We start from the raw sequence: 18,815 nt of genomic DNA on the forward strand, positions 1-18,815 counted from the left end.
CCTAATTAGATCCCTGTGCTAATCTCCTAGAAAGCAAAGGAAGCCTTCAATCTTACTACTCCTTGTTTCTTGCATGTTTAGGATATTTGAGCTGATGAGCAAGTCTGTGGCTACAGAAATACTCCTGAGCTTTGACAAAGATATGGGCATGGCTGCAGATCAAAGCGCTAGAGTGGACCAGGTCCTCCAGACAAGTGGCTGCCTGCCCCACCTATAGGTAGGTTTCTGAGAGCTTTTACTCCTTTTTTTTTTTTCTTTACTCAAATGTAATCTTTTGGTCTCCTTTCTCATCATTCTTACAACCAAACAGCCCTAATTTTACTTCCCTCCTCATTTTACTTTCCTGTAGTGTTATCATACTGCAAGCTTCAGTGCACTTAATGGCCATTTACGTTTTTACAGATTATGCTGAATCTCAGACCCAGCACCTCTTAAGATTTCACCAAACACAAAATTTAAGCAGTCATCTAAATCTTCTTATGTTCTTCTTACCTCTTCTTATGCTGTAGTAGCCCTGGAATCACAGGACTTTAAGCAGGAAGGTATCTGAGAGATAGGTGAATATTTTTGTCCAAGATTATGCTAGTTAACTGAAGAAACTTGATCAAAGTCTGCTTTCCTAATATCCAGTTCACTGTTATTTCTATTACATCTAGTTATCTCCATTTTTTCCCCTTAATCTTAGATACTGCTTTCAAATTTGTTTCATAGCAAACTATGGTCTAGCCCACCAGAATTCTCAAATGAAGGAATTTTCTGATACCAGGAGCATCTTCTTGAATCATATTCAAACTCCCGCCTGAAACAGGGAGTCCAAGTGTGGGTGAAGGGGGGCAGAGAGCTGGAGTTGGGGGGGAGACTCATGTTATTCATGTTCAACTAGATGAATTCATCTTCACACCATCTACCAGTTAGATAGTTCTGAAGTGACCTGATATTGTATCTTTTTCATAATATCAGTAAGTTGTATTTAGGACAGTGAAGGTCAAAAGGCAGACCAGGCTCCAATGCAACTATTTGGCCAAATATCAAGAAAGATGGTAGATTTAATTGCTCTGTGTTATTGTCCAAAGTAAATGAAAGGAACAGTATCATTATAAAACAAATAATTCCAGGGAGAATCTTCCTGCAATCATCCAAAATCCTTGTAGGGAACAAATTATTTGTAGCCATCATAAGAAAATTCTTGCATGTTCAAGTAGACAACTGTTATGAATTGAATTTTGTCCCTTCCAGAATACCTTGGAGTCCTAACACCTAGCACCTCAAAATGTGACTCTTATTCAGAGATAGGGTCCTTACAGAAGTAACCAAGTTAAAATGAAATCATTAGGGCGGGCCCTAATCTATGTGACTAATGTCCTTATAAAAAGGGAAAATCTGGACAGAAACACTTAAAAAAAAAAAAAAAAAAGACAGTCTGAAGACACAGAACACCACGTACTAGCCTAAGAACACCTGAGGCTACCAGAACCTAGGAGAGAGGAGTGAAGCAGATTCTCTTTCACAGACCTCAGAAGGACTCAACCCCGCCAACTCCTTGATTTGGACTTCCACTTTCCAGAACTGTGAGATAATCGTTTTTTTATTTAGTTTGTTTCTTTATTCCCCAAGTTTCTGTTGTATAAATCACCCAGTACATGGGTGCTCTCTTATGGAGCCCTAACAAACTAATACAACAGCTGATGGCCAATGGGATTCTAATAACGCCCAGTCAGTGCTCCAAGGAATCAACTTCAGGTTAACACAGAGATGACCTCTTAACATTAACAGAAGGTATATAGCTTAGCTCACCACAGAAAACAAATCCAAGAGTTTTTCCAATTGGGAATATTTTACATATTTATGCAAACACCAATTTCAAATGATGCTTCTCTCTAAATGCCACCTACCACTTTTGCCAAACTGGGTACACAGAGTGGCCACACACACACACACACACACACACACACACACACACACACACAGTATATCCCTATATTTGGCTCTGAATAGATCGGAAGTTCCCACAGTTGCTGGGACGATGACTGCAACAATTTCTGTCAGTTTAGCAGAGGAGATTGGAACAGCTGCATCTTCAATACACATCATTGTCTTAAAAAGATGCTCAGAGTGAATTACAATTAAATTACAGAGCTGTCAAAAAGGGTTATAATAATAGCATTTATTCACCACATTTACGAGGCCAGACATACACAAAAGGAAATAAAAGCTGAGGGGAAAAAAAACAAAAACCCACTCCACATTACTTACCTCAGCAGGAAATGTGGTTGAGGGGAGAAGAGAAGATGAATTAGTTATCATGCAAAGAGCATAGCAACAGCAATGCTCTGTGTTGCCAGAGGGTCTTCCATTCCAGAAGTCAGAGGCACTTTAAGTCATCATCTGGTAGAGACTCATCTCTCTTTTACAATTGGAAAAAGGAGGGCCAGCAAGGGTGCCATGACTCACCCACAGTTACAGACAAGCAAGGGAGGAGCTGGGACCTGAACCAAGAGCAAGGATGACTCCCGCCATGAGCTGAACAAGGAAAGCAAAATCAGGGCAGCCAGATCTGGCCTCTTGTTTTGCTCTCATCTAGAAGAGTATATTAATTTATTCTGCAATTATTTATCATGCAGCTCTTGGAGAAGACTGAATATTGTCCTTCGCTTCTCCTGCCAAAATGACACAGGTAAAAGAGGGGAAGAAAATCCTCCACTGCCATTTAGTCAGTTCTGCTACTAATCAATAATGCATTCAGAACCACCGGAAGAATGGTACAAGTCACTTAGTCACCTTCAACCTCAGCGTCCGAAAGATAGATCGAGGATAGTAACGCTTATGCAGTGACAAAACTCCTTGAATAAAAAAAAAATTGCTAACTAGATCACCATGCAATCCAGCAATCAACAAATATCTACTGCATTCCCTCTTTGTGTAAGACATGATAGAGATTGTCAGAAACCAAGAGAGGTGTCACGTTTAGACTTGTTTCTCAAGTGCTCTAGTTAAAGAGAGAAGATACACAGAAAGATAAAGCAAAATAAGGAAGCACATATACTGTATTTTAAGTTACTAATTAAGTCACTTAAACAAGTTCAGAGCAAGGAGAAAATTAACTGATTCTTACCAATCTATTTCTCACCCTTTCTTCCCTGAATATGATCACATAATGGTGGCTTACTTGGCACACTCAGGTTTACCTGAGAGTTCTGAAAATTTATTTCAATTGGTCATTCAATTAAACCATCCTTTCTACTAGTTAAGTGGTATTTCCATTATATATAAAGTCCCAATCCATCCCCCATTTTAGACCCTTGCTTGGTGGCAGTAGAATGAATCACTAGGGAAAAAATTAAAACATCTCTAATAGCGCTACATCTGATAAAATCGATGACTTTATAGGAGCTGTTCCCTGAATTAAGACAAAGGATAGATGACACATGACATTATTCTCCCACTCCGTGCCAAGGGCAAGTATCACTTATTGATCATGTAATTATTTTTCTGCTCAGTGTAAATACAGCCCTACAATCTTTCTTAATACAGTACCACTGGCAGCCACTGGTCAAAACTGACTGGTGATAACAGAAGCCACTTGCAATTACAGTGAGATTTTTTTAAGTTTATTTATTTATTTTGAGACAGCATGAGTGGGAGTGGGGCACAGAGAGGGAGAGAGAAAATCCCAAGCAGACGCTAGGCTGTCAGTGTGAAGCCCGACTAAGGGCTTGATCCCATGAACTGTGAGATCATGACCTGAGCCAAAATCAAGAGTCAATGCTCGACCGACTGAGCCACCCAGGCACTCCTGCATCTAACTTCTTAATAAGCTAATTATGTCATACAACATTTACGCTCTAGGTTCAAAAGGTGATGAGCAGAACATGATTCAAAGATAAGTGTGACAGAGATGGACAGCTATGCCCCAGTATCCATTCTCTTTTCACCAAATGTTAAACTCCACTTTTAACTGGGTATCTGGCTATCTTTTCAACAAAATGTTAAACTCCACTTTTAACTGGGTATCTGGCTATCTTTTCAACAAAATGTTAAACTCCACTTTTAACTGGGTATCTGGCTATCTGCAAAAAAGTACTTAAGTTCTAGATAATGGGATATAGTCAACCTCCAGGTTGTGTGCTTAAATGGGTAGAGAATACATACTAGGGCTGGCCAAGCAACAAGAAGAAGAACTTAGGTCCCAGATTTCATTATGGAGTAGAGCCACCATACTGCCCCCAAAGTGTCCATCTACCTCTAAGCTGTTATGAGAGAGAAATAAGTTTCTAATGTCTTCAAGTTACTGTTATTTTGGGTACTGCTCCTTGTGGACAAGTTTATATCCTGACTAGCAAGATAAGCACATATTAATTTGCACTAACCTAGAGAACCAGTTCTTTTATCAGGAATAAAGCAATATGAGAGAGTAAAAGGAAATTTTTCTTTCAAATATAAATCAAACATCTTCCAATCTGCTTTAAATATTTTCAGTGGTGACAATCTCATATTCCTATGAATTCTGTATTTATGTAGACAGCAAGCACACATCTCATATATCTTTGTATGTAAATCTGATCGTACAGAATATCTCACATGGAAGTTCATAGGTACAATACTGAGCCATGAGAGTATTGGAATCTGTTTCAAAACTAGATCCTGAATTTTTGCCATCAGAAGTGGCAAATAAATCTGAAACAAATCTGAGGATCTAAGCTAGTAAATAAAGTATTTTATTTCTATAATGAGTCCTGGACTCTTAATTTCCATCCCTTTTCCCAACACACACACACACACACACACACACACACACACACACACACACACAACTTACTCAAAACATATCCATGCTTATACTCACACACAAACATGCATACAAACAAAACATTTACATAGGTTACAAAAGAGTTTAGAAAAGTACATGGGGGCTTAGTCATCTGTTCTGTATGATTTTGGCTCTTGCAAAGTATATCCCCATAGTCTCTGTCCCATTTCAAACCATTCTTTGGCACTACTGTGGTCTGAATACCAGGTGAGACAGTTGTATAGCAACTCAACATGGCTCTTCAGCTACCCTACTATAATTTCATGGTAGGAACAAATGCAGGGTTTCCAAAGACCAATATGAACAGATTCCATCTCCCATAACTCTTGGTGTGTGCATTATTTATTTTTGGTGGGTGTGGGAAAGGAAGGAAATCTAATGTCCTTTTAATTTTTAACGTCAGCGCCCAGTTAAAAAAAAAAAAAAAAACCTTAAGAACCTGACTTCATTTACCTCAATCCTCACCTTTTCCTGGCTTACACACAGGTAAGGCTAGCCAGTAATTATAAAAGACTATGAGGATTATAATGATTCCTTTTTCTCTTTTTATATTTCACTGAAATTTTTCCTTGTTTAAATATGTATCATCCTTGTTTTAAACATGTATCCTCTCACTTTGAAGTAAGACCTAAAATCTCACCAACTTAGAACAGAATGATGGAAGAAGAGTCTAATGGATCTGTTTGCCTACCACTAAAACAGCTCATTCAGTGAAGCTAGGGAGATGGACTGCCAAATCCCAATGATAGACCATTTTTAATCAAAAGAAAAGCAATTTTAAATATATATGAGCAAAAACAACAACAACAACAACAAAGGGCAAAGAGCTACAGCCTAGATGTAAACCAGAGAAGCCCAGATACTTAAGGACCACAAATCAAGGGATTTGGATTATCATATTAAGAAGAAAGGACATTCTAGCTTATCACTTTTGCCACTCTGTGTAAAGGGACCAGCCAGGTTGTTGCCTAGGCAAGGTGACCTTGTAGGATTATACAGGCTCTTGCCTGCATGAGGATGCCCAGCCAAGCATGTCAGAGGTGAATGAAACCCAGCTTGCCTGCCATTCTTCAAGTGCCAGGCTAGCTGCTCCAGCATAGGGCTGTGACCACCTGAAGGAGAGGCAGTTTTTTTTTTTTTTAATATACACAAGGTTTTGAATCACGGGCTCATGGGGCTGCATCTGTCCAGAGAGGACACTGTTGGATAGCAGGATGTGCCAGTTGAGAACAAGCCACTTTAGCATAAGGTTATTTTGAGCTGAAGGCAACTGAGAAGCAGATACAAGAAGAGCTCTCTGCCATCCCCTTATCTGCCTAGAAGCAGGACGAACATTTACAAAGGTATTCTCCCTCCCCTCTCTACCAGGAAGGACAAAAGTTAATGACTGGAGACAACTTAGACCCTTATCAGCTGGGAGACGGCACCAGAAGAATCTAAGTAACAAACCTTACTAACTAGCTTTTATCTGTCAGTAGTTTCTCCATATATTTTCCCTCTCACATTTGCCACCACTAGAAATTCAAAGTCCTTTTCCTTTGTCCTGTCACTTCTCTAAGTATTTATTGTCCCTTTGCTAAGACGGTATATAAGACCAAATTTTAACTATCCCTTGAAGTTATTATCTCTGAGTACTCTCATTCTAAGTTTAATGCACACATTACAAAACTAGTTTTTCTCTCATTAATCTGTCTTTTGTCAGTCCAATTTACAGAACCCTAAGTAGAGAACTAAGGAGAATAGTGGGCAGAGTAATTTTTCCTTCCCTACCACACCTGTCCTTCATTCTCAAAGGGCAGGTTTTTTTTTTAATTTTTAAACATTTATTTATTCTTGAGAGAGAGAGAGTGTGCAAGTGGGGAGGGGCAGAGAGAGGGAGACAAAGAATCTGAAGCAGGCTCCAGGCTCTGAGCTGTCAGCACAGAGCCTCACATGGGGCTAAAACTCATGAACTGCAAGATCATGACCTGAGCCGAAGTCAGATGCCTAACTGACTGAGCCACCCAGGTGCCCCTGAAAGGGCAGTTTTGTTTCAAGAATTAGAAGGTCTGTAGCCCTATATGGAGTTAAGTACTAGATGATCTCAAAAAAGGGAGAAAGGAGAACTGGGGACACTACCTATGTACCCTCTCTTGGTAATAGGGTACCTCTGGGTCAGGAGGTGAAGCTAAGGTGAGCAGAGCAGTGTCATGGGAATGCAACCTGTGCAGTCCCAAAGAGCCCTATGCTTGTTCTAATGTTTTGCTTTTACTGTTTTAAAATTCTTAGTTTTTTTTCTAACAAGGGTCCTCATATTCTCATTTTGCACTGGACCCCAGAAATTATGTAGCCATTCCTTAAGGTGAAGGTGGCATAGTAAAGTGCTGAGAAGTTAGAAACCACTCAATGCTACAGCCTCTAGGAGCACAGTTCAACACACAATATTGGACTTGGGGGTGAAAAGACAAAGGGACCTTAAGAAGCTACTGACCAGACCCTCCTATAAGCCTTGGATTGGTAATGACAGAGCACCCAGGGACTGCTGCCAGGGATGAGAAGCTCAGGGTGGTTAATTTTGTAACCCAATCGCTCCTCCTTCAAGTATGAGAAGTCTGTGAGGATTTGAGTCCCTCAGAGAATTACTCCCAGGTACCAAATAACACAAGTACTCCGGCTCAGTGATGGTCCTTTCCAGCCCTCAATGATTACTGGTTGGCTACTAGCCCCAGTCAGCAGGATGGAGAAACAAAGAGAAATGTCCTTACCAACTGGTTTGATCACAGACATTTCTATTCCCTTCTTTTAATAATGGGAAATTGAGGATTTGATTGTGATACTCATCTGCCCTCCTATCCTTCTTTTTTACCCTTCAGCATTAAAAAACAAAAGTTTATCTATTTTGAGAGAGAGAAAAAGCATGAACAGGGGAGGGTCAAAGACAGAGAGAGTCCCAAGCAGGCTCCATGCTGTCAGTACAGAGTCTCAATCTCAGGAACCATGAGATCAATACCTGAGCCAAGAAAAAAAGAGTTGGATGCTTAACTGGCTGAGCCACCCGAGCGCTCCTACCCTTCAGCATTTTTATCCTTCTCTTTTAACTCTTATTACAATGTGCAATATTACAGAGGCTAATTTTCTATAGGAAACATTCAGGAAACTTCATTAAGATCATATGTATCTCCCCACTAATTCATCAGTTAGGCAATTAGGGTGAAGTGGACTCTTGTAGTGAAAATAAATTCTTTTTGAAATTTCAAAATGACAGTATAAATGAGATTTTAAGGCTTAGTCTACTATTACCTCCAGTTGATAGAACTATAAATTATTTCTTATGTTCTTTATATTATTTATTTTCAAAGTGTTTCATAATATTTTACTTTTGCGGTTAGAAAAAAATAAAAATTGTAAAAGATTTAGCCTGAGTAAAAACTATTTCCACATATTTTAGGAACATCTTTTTTCCATATAAACTCTGATATACTAATTAGAAATCATTTTTACCTATTCATTAAAGCTAGTTCCTTAAGAACTTCTACTTGGAGCCTAGCTCCAACTGCTGTATCTTTTCATCTTTGTAAACCTTAAGAATGTCACTTAATTTTTCAAATGTGGGGTTTGAAAGACACAGGAAAAAGGTAAGTAAAAATCATTCATAATCCAGTCACAGTTGAAAAAAAATAATCTAAAATAAAAGGCAAAATATCTCCCAACCCCAGTTTTCTAACACATGAACAGATGTATCTCTTTTTTTAAATAAGAGAGAGATTACAATATTTTCATTTTTTCACATAAAAGTGTATCATGCACATCTACACTGGACAGCATACACACAGACACACACACCTTGTCCTTTTTAATGGCTGTCTGAACCATGATTTATTTAGTCAATTTTCCCATTGCTGGCAACAGACTGTTTCTTGTTATTGCAAATATGGCTTCAATGAATAATTTGGCATATGTATTTTTATATATAATGCTATTACTTTTGCAAAATTCTTAAGAATGCTATTCTTCAATTAAAGAGGACAGATATTTTAAATATTAATAAATGCTATCAAATGGGGTGCCTGGGTGGCTTGGTTGAGTGTCCGACTCTCAATTTCGGCTCAGATCATGATCCTGGGATCGTGGGACTGGGCCCCGCATCAGGTTCCACACTGAGCATGGATTCTCTCTCTCTCTTAATCTCAATCTCTCTCTCTCTCTCTCTCTCTCTCTCTCTCTGTCTCTCTCTCTCTCTCTCCCCCTCTGCCCTCCCCCTCAAATAAAGTAAATGCTATCAAATTATCCTCTTAAAGGATTGATCAATTATACTCATAGCTTATGAGTACCCCATTTCTCACATCTTTTATTGCACATAACATTATCAATGTTTTTCAAAAGTTCTTAATCTGATTCTAAAAGAAATGTTTCCATTCATATCCCAGAACATCTTTCCACACAACTTTTGGCCACTTGTGAAATTTCATCTGTAAATGTGCTCATGGTCATGCCTATGTTTTCACTGACCATCTTTCTCTTGCTGTTCACTTTTATACACTCGCTGCTCAGCACCCCCAATGATACTAGCTGAGTCACTCCTTCACAACACCCAGTGCTGAGGCTGCCGTTAGACCGAGGCGAGAACAGCATCTAAGAACATACCAGCCTCATTATTTAATATTTTATTGTTTCAACATCCTAGCATGAAAGAATAAAAAAATGTCTGTCTACTTGCTACTAATGACCATAAGCATAAAGCTTTAACAGTGCTCTGGAATGTTCCAATACCAAGATAGCTTAATAGAAAGCATCACATCACAGCATACATATTCATGAAGTTATTTTCTTTATGTGAATAATTTCATGTGTACACACAGCAGTAAAAATCACAGCACACCTCATCACACTGTGAGCAGCCTTAAAGAGACAGAGCCATCTACTCTCAGGAGAAAATTGCTTTAAGTTGTTTTGGTTTTTACTTAGAGAGAGAGAGAGAGAGAGAGAGAGAGAGAGAGAGAGAATACCAAGCAGACTCTACACCACTAGTACAGAACCTGAAGGGTTCAAACTCACAAACTGTGGATCAGGACCTAAGCTGAAATCTAGAGTTGGATGCTTAACCGACTGAGCCACCCAGGCATCCCTCACCAGAAAATTTAAAAATAATTGCATAGAACATTATCATCCTTTGTAAAAATATCTGAATGTTTTAAAAAACTAAAATATAATTTACCAAAAGATGACAAATGTTTGATTAGAATGGTGAGTTTGGGATATATATATTTTTTGTCTTCTTTAAATTCTCTAAATGGTATTTTAATTTCATCATTTGAAAGTAAGTTTTAATTCTGAAATTAGAGTGGTGGTGGTCACACAACTCCATGAATATACTAAAAACAGAACCATATGCCTTAAAAAGGTAAATTTGATATGTGTTATTTCTCAATACAGTTGTGATCTTCATAAAAGTAAAATTTTAAAGTTAAATACTGCACTGTAGGGGCAGGAAAGATATGGGAACTCTGCACTTTCTGCTCAATTTTGCTATAAAAACTAAAAATTCCCTTAAAAATAAGGCATATTTTAAGAAAATACTACAATGCAGCCTTTGTTAATTTCTCACTAATTTTATGTTTAAAATTCTGGGAGGCAGTAGAATACATAAAAGCTACAGCACAGATAAGCCTCTTTTCAACCCCCTGTTCTTGGCAGTGATATCTGATAAGCAGCTGAATGTGGCTTCTTAAAGCATCAATGAAATTCGTGTCAGCATATTCAAAAACTTCTGGGTGACTCTGATTCTAAGGTAAGTTACTGGGCCTGTGTAGAGTAATCTATGCTCCCACTATGCTTAGTAGAATTAACAATGTTGAGTTTGACAGTATCTTAGAGATATCCATTATTTCTCTTTCTATTCTGCTCAGCTTCTGGGGTCCCAGCTGATGATTAATGAAAATTTCAATGTGTTGAACTATTTCATATAAAATTAAGTTCTAGGTTAATTAAAAAGCCACCAAGAATAAATTGATTCCATTTATCACCAGTGTACTGTAATGGACAGGAGCTCTCTGGGGGCTAGCTATTCTTTTAGAACCTTCTATCCTAAAATGGGATAACTTACAAATATTATATCTAAAGGGCTAAACAAGAAGCCATAACAATCATCAAGATACAAGTGAAACTGTTCTACTATAATGAATTTGGTAAATAGACCTCCGAATGTTTCTTTTCTTCAAAAACGTATATAAAAACAAGATCCCTTTTTATTCCCAAATGATGAATGGGAACAAAAGAATATTTCTATGTTACGGTGGTCTAGTGTATGGAAAAGAGTCACTACTCCCAACGTGGGATCTTTAAATTTACTCCAAGTGTTGTGAAATCTGTTCTTGGAAGCTCAGGTAGGAGAATGCTTCTCCCTGAAAGGAAACTTGCAAAGTCCTTAGGGAGAAGTCCTTGAATACTGATTGGATTTCAAACTAAGGGCATAAGAAAATGTTACGTTCTCTCTAGCCAAGCCTGTTCCTCAAGACCTAAATTAAGGTACTGCTAAAAACATGGAACAAAATTTAAACAACATTTGTCACAAGATGGTAGCACTTCTTTCAGTTTGCTACCTTGATACAAGTCTTTGGGGCGACAACTCATTCAAGTGGCTGTGTGTTCAGATCATCTTCCTGTGACAGTGTAATTTAGCAGGAGCATCTGTGACTGGGGACAACTTTCTTTAGGATTTGTTTAGCCTGTTATACATCAAGCTGTAGGGACTGACCTCCCCAAACTGCCACTCTGCTCTGAAAGAGGTGAAAAGGAGCCCAAGAAAGCACAAACAAAAACCCAGAAGCTGAAAAAATACAAAAGAATCCACTTGATAAATGAAAAACACAGGAAACTTTTGACTGAACATAAGTGATATATGGCTGCTCAGGTTTTAATAAATTTAAATCACCGACCATCAAAACAAAAACTACTGACGTAAGATTAATATTTGTTCTCATTTTAAAGTATATTATTTTTTCTATGCCTTTTATTTTTCCCTTCAACTTTAAGGGTATAAATATTCCATTCTGCCTTTAAAAAAAAAAGTCAGCATGGAGAAGGGACACATTTTTTTGTTCTATCCTACAGGCACTATAAAGGACATGGCCATAGCTCTAAGAAAAAAGTTACTTGTGAAGTAACAGTGCCTGGCACAAAGTAGATGATAAGCTCCCAGTAAGTACAGACAGAGAGCTCTGCTCTTGAAAGTTTTATGTGTCTATTTCTTCACATGTGCAAAGTAGTTCAATGAGTACTATTTTTTCCTATTTCCGTATTAAATACTACCTTCTACCACATCTAAGGGACAGACAGATAATATCTGTATTGCAGGAGGGTAGGAATGAGATAGATCATTATGCATCTGTTTCTTCCCTGATTAAATGCTAGAGCTAACTTCTAATGTCAGAGACCTATGATAACACAAATTTGCTCTGGAGAAGGTGCCTTATCCTATCTTCTGTTTGAGGTTCGTGGCCATTGGGCCACAAAATTTCCCATGATTCACAGAAATGATAGCTTAAAATGAAATCTGGTTTATTTGGGGTTTGGACAAGAGATACTTTTTTTAAATTTTTTTAAAATGTTTTTCTTTATCTTTGAGACAGAGAGAGACAGAGCATGAGCAGGGGAGGGGCAGAGAGAGAGGGAGACACAGAATCCGAAGCAGGCTCCAGGCTCTGAGCTGTCAGCACAGAGCCTGACGCGGGGCTCGAACTCACGGACCGTGAGATCATGACCTGAGCTGAAGTCAGACACTCAACTGACTGAGCCACCCTGGCGCCCCTGGACAAGAGATACTTGAGGAATCAACTTTATAATCACAGAACTGTGCAGATGCGCCACACAGCAAAGTAAAGCTGTGATTTCTAATGAGGAGACATAATGTTGTCAAGGGAGTCACATAATCCAGGAAGAAAGAAAAATATTTCCTAAAAAAATAAAACAAGAAACTAAGAAGGTCTAACAGGCTTCTTTGTAACCTTCCTTAGGGATGTAGTAAAGCCTTCATAACATGAGTCACAGAAAATTACTGTGGGGCCAGACTGTCACATACTGGAAAGTCATACTGGCCAGAGGGTCTGTGTTGTTGAGCAGGGGTAAAAAGGAGAAAGTAGTTTAGTGAAGGCATAATGCAGAATGTCTACCAAAGCTCTCGTTTATCCTGATTTTGACTTCTACTTTCCCAAAGAGAAAAGTTTACAACATCCAAACAAGCTATTATAAACCCACTTTTTAAGGGAGAGAAACTCTGCTCCAGATAAAATAAAAGAAAAAAAAAAAAAAAAAACATAACACCCAGGAAATCAACCAGCAAGATTGCATTAGTATACACAGATCCTTTACATCTCTGCCAAGGAAGGTGGGGATTAATCCAATCACTGTTGGCTTCCATGTAAGTCATTTGAAAGAACTTGGGGGAAAAAACTGAAATGGGAGTTTAAAATCAAAATGTTCTAATCACTAGTAGTAAAAATAGATGTATTTTAGGACTTACTGAATGCAATATATTGTGATTATTCTTATTTATATGGTATAATTGAAGGATGAGGTTAACCAAATGTTACCCCTCTCAGTATCAAATTTTTTTAAAATAAAAGTATTTTGAACAGAAATTTTTCGATAATAAATTATACACTGAATAGAATGTAAACTGTTCTTGGAGTCTCGGGGCCATTATTATTAGGCTTAGATGTAATAACATGATATCTTAAGGGAATTATTCAAGATGGTCTGTTCCTGTCAATGCCCTTCTGCCTTAAAACATTTTTGTGCCTATTTTAAAATAAGTATTCTGGGGGCGCCTGGGTGGCTCAGCCAGTTGAGTGTCCGACTTCCAGCTGGGGTCATGATCTCATGGTCTGTGAGTTTGAGCCCCACGTCGGGCTCTGTGCTGACAGTTCAGAGCCTGGAGCCTGCTTCGGATTCTGTGTCTCCCTCTCTCTCTGCCCCTCCCCCACTCATGCTCTGTCTCTCTCCTTCAAAAATAAATAAAAACATTAAAAAAATAAATAAATAAAATAAGTATTCTGCCTCCTTCTTTCACGTGTTTAACTGTCACTTCTTATTAGGTCGGTGAGTCTTTTTCTCATAATTCCTTCTTTTAAATTTATGCTTCTTGTGCCTGTGCAATAGGAGATCAGATAATCAAGAAGGATAGAATTGTATGTACAGAAAGAATCACTAGGTGCCAAGCAAAAGCCTAAGAAGCTCCCCTAGGAGTCTGGAGAATGAATGATATCTGTTTTAGCTGCCTTTGCTTTGCTGTATCCCAGACAGTTGAGGTCATTGTACAAGTAATTTATAGTTAAATCCAAGCATTTCTGTACATTAAAAGCAATAAGGAAAAGATGGCTTTCGTCTCTTTAATGTGCCACTCAGAGTAGGCACTCTGTATCGTACCTGAAACAACAGCACTCAGAGTCTCATTATGGGCATTCTGTGTAAGTTTAATTCCCTCCATGGCCATGATTTTGTTAAATGTTACTGAAATAAAACGTACAACATGCAATCTGTGAGCACCAAGCTTGTGAAATTGGAAAAAAAAAAAAAGTGCCCCACACCTATATTATCAATTCTGTGGTGCATCTTCCACTTCAGTGAAAGAAAGCACACTACCTTTATCATGTTGATGCATATTAACTTGTAATAAAATGGAAGAGATAGAGGAAAACAAAGTGATACCTGTAATAAAACACTGACATTATTATTGCATTTCACAGTCTATAAGAACTGTACATTCACAGAATTACAGTCTCCATCAAACTGCTGACCCCTGCCAAGAGGGAAGGATTTACTGCACTCCTCACACCTGAAAAGGAAAGGTAGGATTAGTTCATGGACGCTTTCCCTTTCAGTATTAATAGAGTCAGTGTTTATACTAGATGAAACTACATGATTCCCAAACAATGAGGAAACCTCTACCTTGCCAAATTTACAACCTCTCACATCTTATCTCTTCTGTTTCAAAATGTTCTCTAATATCCACAGATTTGTGTTGTCATTATAGTCTAATTTCTCATAATTCTTTTAAGTGAAGAGAATAATAGGTTTATAAAATATAACAATAATCATGATGATGTTTTCTTCTGTTCTTATATTATTTTCTAAGTAGTTCAACATTTTTTGCAAATATTCACTCTCACAGTCATTGTTTATTAGGAAAAAAATTATGCTGGACTGACAAAACTAAGGCAAAAATTTTTAAACATTTAAATTTATTATATAAAGTAGATTTATACCCTCCTGCTTGGCCAAATGTAACAAGTTTCCATTTTAAGTTCTATTCCTTTAGCAAGATTAAATTCCATGTGCTTTTCTAGCTACACCCACAGATTCTTGTAGCCCCCATCTTCCTACCTGGTATAAGTAATTACCTGAACTGTCTTTATACCATAATGTCTTTTTTTCCCCAAACTTTATTACAATTTTTCAAATACCAACCACGTTCTTGAACTTTGTAATTTATACAGCTCTTATCAGCTGTTTTTTAACAACATTTTTCCATAAAGCATTTGTGCATCTTTCCCCTACATGTTTATAGCCGTGTTTTGACCATGGTCCCCTCTATGCCCTGAAACTCCTTTATCCTGGCACAGTGGCTATACTAAGCAAGCTATTTATTCTCCCTACTTCTACGTCACAGTATGAAGCATCTCCTTAAAATACACTTTTCACAACCTCTTCCTTTCCCAGGTCTTATTCTTTTAAATTTTTTTTTTTTTCAACGTTTATTTTATTTTTGGGACAGAGAGAGACAGAGCATGAACGGGGGAGGGGCAGAGAGAGAGGGAGACACAGAATCGGAAACAGGCTCCAGGCTCTGAGCCATCAGCCCAGAGCCCGACGCGGGGCTCGAACTCACCGACCGCGAGATCGTGACCTGGCTGAAGTCGGACGCTTAACCGACTGCGCCACCCAGGCGCCCCGTCCCAGGTCTTATTCTTTTAAAGGAATCACATCAGTCTCAAGTAGAAACATGAAACTGAATACTTTTCTTATGGTTTTTTTCAACATTACAACCAAAAGTCTCTTCCTTTAAAAATTCCTAAATTTATGACTTCCATCCCTCTCCTAATGTTATTGAATTTATTGCTATGACAATTAGCAAAATCGCAACATAAATGTCATCTCTCTACTTACATTTGGCCAGATCTATCCAAGAGGTTTGAATCACTGGAAGGTCCATCCACTTTCAGAGAACTAGTCCTATTTCCCATGGTTTTACTTTTCATTTTTCATTTATTTCTAAAACATAAACTATATTAGTGGTTCCTTATTCAATTTAGATTCCTTTTATGTATCTCTTAGCTGCTTCCTTAGCTTAACTACTTTGTTAGTGGCAATCTTAAATCCCATCATCACTGAAGAACTGGATATTTTAAAGCTTCACTACTTTTTGTTATTGCTGTCATAATGCTGTGAATGCCACAATATTGCTTTTGAATGCAATTTTCTGGGCCTGACTTACAAATGTCCTCTGTTGGATTGGCTGAAATCAGTTACATGTTTTCTTTTGTAGGATCTATTGCTACTGTATACTGCAAAATTGTGGCTATGGATTTGTCTTTTACAATCTACTCATCTGATAGTGGGATATGTTAGCCAAGAGTTGGGAGAATGTATCCATATCATTCACTCTTTATGAGAATATGTCTCTAGTCATTTTATACCTTACCACACTGACTTTTAAAGTGCTCATATTGGTATATTTTCCCATTTGATTCAACTCATCAACTATTTACTGAGTGCCCATGAAGAGTACAATACTGAACTATACAAATCGGGAACCGAAAATGAAACACAAATCATAATGTGTAAATCTATAATCTTAACAGAGGCAGGATACAGAATGCTCCAGTACTAGAATATAAAAAATACACTTTTCTTCCTGACCTTCTAAATAAAACATAGTAGGCTATAAGCATTCTTCGATTGCTTTGATTCATATTTGCCAACTTGATTATTTGCAAGGCATTCCTTGAGATTATGTATACAACAGTAGCCACAGAACATGTAACAACTTGCAATTTAATAGAAGAATAATTTCATAAATCAATACCAACATCTCAATCCCAATACGCTTTTGTTGTTCTCTACTTATAATGTATGGGGGTTTTTTGGTGGAAAATTACCTACTGTAGTAAAATGAACAATTTGGGAATGAAGAAAATCTAGATATCTCTAGATATGTTGGCGTTTGGAAATCTCAACATATACTTCTTATTTCACTTTTCTAATACACCCTTTCTCTTGTCAGTTTTTTTTTTAAACATGATTTCCTCCAAATGAATCAGTGCTGTGATATGCAGGAAGGAACTATCTCTGCGATTATTCTACTTGGTGCTTAACAAACATTATGGCAATACGCCAAACTACATGTTGGGGCTGGGGCCTCAAAGATTAATCAGACATTGTCCCTGCCCTAAAGGAACTCACAGTCCTATGAGACAGTGTTGTCTGTGTGGGGTGAAGGGAGGCAGGTATTAGTCAATCTTATACCACTTCTCCCTAATGTCTGAGATCATAATTCTACATGGAATTTCAAAGATCTCTCATGCCTGTATTTTATATGAAAAGGTTTACATTTTTGAGACCAGGAAAAAGTCTTCTCATTCCTCTTATTTGAAATCAAGTACTTTCCATAGGTTATTTGTTTTCCTCCGCACAGCACAATGTTTAGTTTTATGTTTCTTCCCAAAGTCTTTTAAACATGACATGTCAGACCTCAAGTCATTTTTTTATCTCTTGGTCAGGTTTCTCTTCATCTCTCATTTCATTACTCTTCCTCATCGTCAATCTCTGCATAAGTCTTCACAACATTATTAACCTCATATTTCATTTTTGACATTTGTTTAAGCAGACTCCTGTGCAGGAAGACTATTAGAGCTCTTTATTATAGAACTGCTGTGGTTACTATACAAAGAGTTCATACTTTATCTATGGTTGTGGAACAGATGTGAATTTTTTTTTTGTATCACAACTCAAAATGCATTTTTCCCTTAGAGATAATATTGTTAAGTGGTGGTTGTGGTATTTCACCCAGATCTCCATTGAGGAATTAAGGGCTTATTCCCCTAAATATTTAGTGCTGCTACAGAATGCATGTCCTTAGGTAGGAGAGTAATAGCCCCCCAGAGACGGACCCTTTCTAGTCCCTAGAACCTGTCAATACATTACCTTTCTTAGCAAAGGGACTTTGCAGATGTGAGTTAGCCAAGGATGTTGAGATGGGAAGATTATCCTGGATTTTCCAGACAGGCCCAATGCAATCACAACCATTGCAAGAGAGGCAAGAGTGTCAGGAGTCACAGGAAGAGATGTGATGACAGAAGCAGAGGCCAGAGAAAGACTGGAAGATTCTAATGAAGGGAGCAGAATATGCCACCTCAAAATATGCCATTTTGGCATACTGAATATTTTGAATTAAGGTTTCTTGGGAAACAGGAAGTGCAAGAAGGACACTCTTGACTCTCCTGTGCTCTCCCTGAAGGCAGGAAATAAGTCTCTTATGTGAAAGATACCCACCCTGTGCCAAGAGGATAGAAGGCATCCTTATTAGCAGAGAAGCAAGTCAGGGCCAAGAGGATAAATAAACAAACTTTGTTACTTTTTCAGTAAAAATAGTACCCCAACCCCAAACCTCTTTGTTTTGTCAATTCTTCACAAATTTATTGTTTGCCTAAGAGGTATAGAAGATTCCTGCTTTGGACACTTCGAGTCTCATATTTTTAGGGGGCTCCTGTACATATGAAATTAAATTTGTTGTTCTCCTGTTATCTTATGTCCATTTCACTATTAAACCAGGCAGAGAACCTAAAAGGGAACATTTTTCCACCCCTACACTACATTGTTGGCCTTGAAGGTGCAGGAAGGAACCACAGGCTAAGGAAGGCAGCAGTCTCAGAAGCTAGAAAAGGCAAGAAAAGGGATTCTCCCCTTGAGCATCCAAAAGGAACACTGCCCAATGGCCTCATTTTAGACCTCTGACCTCCAGAACTGTAAAATA

The 18,815-nt window shown here is 38.0% G+C and overlaps 1 protein-coding gene across 7 annotated transcripts in view; it reads right to left on the bottom strand.

Annotated features, from left to right (window-relative positions):
- The window catches only part of CRACD (capping protein inhibiting regulator of actin dynamics), a 290,463-nt gene that overhangs the window by 121,842 nt on the left and 149,806 nt on the right, over window positions 1-18,815 (bottom strand). The window contains exon 1 of one of the 7 annotated variants that reach the window (XM_045473979.1): window positions 2,254-2,416. The exons of the other annotated variants lie outside the window; for them this stretch is intronic. The gene's annotated coding sequence lies outside the window, so the exon portion shown is untranslated. Of the gene's footprint in view, window positions 1-2,253; window positions 2,417-18,815 lie in introns of those variants that run through there. 7 annotated transcript variants of the gene reach the window in all.

This window comes from Leopardus geoffroyi, chromosome B1 (genome assembly GCF_018350155.1).
Source record: "Leopardus geoffroyi isolate Oge1 chromosome B1, O.geoffroyi_Oge1_pat1.0, whole genome shotgun sequence".
Lineage (NCBI taxonomy): Eukaryota > Metazoa > Chordata > Mammalia > Carnivora > Felidae > Leopardus > Leopardus geoffroyi.